This window comes from Leucopleurus acutus (genome assembly GCF_964270905.1).
Source record: "Leucopleurus acutus genome assembly, chromosome: 16".
Taxonomy (NCBI): domain Eukaryota; kingdom Metazoa; phylum Chordata; class Mammalia; order Artiodactyla; family Delphinidae; genus Leucopleurus; species Leucopleurus acutus.
In genome coordinates this window covers 75,825,101-75,827,281 of record NC_139158.1, presented here as the reverse complement: position 1 = coordinate 75,827,281, position 2,181 = coordinate 75,825,101, and positions in this window count along the sequence as shown.

Sequence of the window (2,181 nt, the reverse complement as noted above, 5' to 3'; positions counted from 1 at the left end):
AGTGAGAAAAATCAGTGGTCTGTGTTTGTCCTCAACTGTTAAAAGCAGCTCAAGCAGCTTGAGACAGTGAGGATGGGAATGGAGGCAGTGCCTACGAGGAGGTCATACTTCTGTGTCTGTGGTATGTGTCTGTGTCTTTGGCTGGTAAGTCATTTTCACTCTTGGTGAAAAGAAAACTCCAAAGGTATACTTGAAGTTTCCTTCCCCAGAGGCACTCCTATTAACAGCTTTATGAGTCCTCCCAGAGAAAATCGATCAATCTGTGTATATGCAATATCTAACCCTTAGAAAAGTACGTAGTTCTGCACTTGGCCTAACGATCTAGCTTGGGGATCTTTCTGTAAGCATGTGAAAACGGTGACTCTGGGCTTCCCTGGTGGCGCAGTGGTTGAGAGTCCGCCTGTTGATGCAAGGGACGCGGGTTCGTGCCCTGGTCCGGGAAGATCCCACATGCCGCAGAGTGGCTGGGCCCGTGAGCCATGGCCACTGAGCCTGCGCGACCGGAGCCTGTGCTCCGCAACGGGAGAGGCCAAAACAGTGAGAGGCCCGCGTACCGCAAAAACAAGAACAAAACGGTGAGTCTGGGACTGCCCTGGCAGTCCGGTGGTTAAGACTCTGTGCTTCCACTCCGTGGGGCACGGGTTCAATCCCTGGTCTCCATCTTGTGTGTGTGCCAGTATTTACTGAACTGGAACCCTCTGTTGGCAACTTTTAGGTACGGCCTAAATGAATAGCGTTAAACATACTCTAATCTTGAGGGTATATGCTACTGGATAATAATTTTTGAGCTGAAAGAAAAAGGTCTGTGTACTGCTTAAAATTATGACATAAACTACAATCACAATTTTCCCAAGGAGTGTCCTCTGGCTTTCAATCTAATTGTCAAAGGGACCTGTGATTCAGAAAAGGATGAGAACCACCATTCTACAGGGTACAACCTGTTTTTTTGCAACAAAGAGCTAATTTATCTGGTACCCTTTTCTGGGTTTTTTTGGCCGTGCCGCATGGCATACAGGATCTTAGTCCCCCTACTGGGGATCAAAACTGTGCCCCGTGCAGTGGAAGCGCAGAGTCTTAGCCACTGGACCACCAGGTAAGCCCCTATGTGGTACCCTTTCTGTCCCCTTTGAGCTTCCGTCTCTCCAGTAGCACTTCCACACCATAGTAAAGGTATAGGTTGAGATATACCACGATTTCAAAAACTTGAATTCCCAACTGTGCAATTTTGGAAAGTTACTCCATCTTTCTAAGCCTCTGTTTCTTTATCTGCAAAATGGGGATAACAGTACCTGCCTCATAGGGCTGTAGTGAACTGAATGAAACAGTGCTCAGTACACAGAAATGTCTGGCGCACGGCTGGTGCTCAATAGATGACAGCTTTTTGTTTTAGGACATTGACAGAACTTCTAGCACGAATATCCTTATTCCACACCCAGCTCCTCTACAAGCATAGAGATGCATACCAAGTATATATGGCAGTGCCAAGCTAGCAGACGACGTAGACTGTGCTATGGAGGGAAGAGACAGAAGGATAAGATATACAATTAGACTGGTCTCTTCAGCCTCCCAAAAATACTTCTTCCATTTGGTATTTTCTTTTTTTAATTAGTTTATTTTTGGCTGCGTTGGGTCTTCATTGCCGCGCGCAGGCTTTCTCTAGTTGCGGCGAGCGGGGGCTACTCTTTGTTGTTGCATGCGGCTTCTCATTGTGGTGGCTTCTCTTGTTGTGGAGCACGGGCTCTAGACGTGCGGGCTTCAGCAGTTGTGGCTTGCAGGCTCAGTAATTGTGGCTTGCGGGTTCTAGAGCATAGGCTCAGTAGTTGTGGCGCACAGGCTTAGTTGCTCCACGGCATGTGGGATCTTCTTGGACCAGGGCCTGAACCCGTGTCCCCTGCACTGGCAGGCAGATTCTCAGCCACTGCGCCACCAGGGAAGCCCCCTAGTATTTTCTTTATGTGAAAGCTAATCAAGAAAGGAGTCTTGGGGCTTCCCTGGTGGCGCAGTGGTTGAGAGTCCGCCTTCCGATGCAGGGGACACGGCTTCGTGCCCCGGTCCGGGAAGATCCCACATGCCGCGGAGCGGCTGGGCCCGTGAGCCATGGCTGCTGAGCCTGTGCGTCCAGAGCCTGTGCTCCGCAACGGGAGAGGCCACAGCAGTGAGAGGCCCGCGTACCGCAAAAAA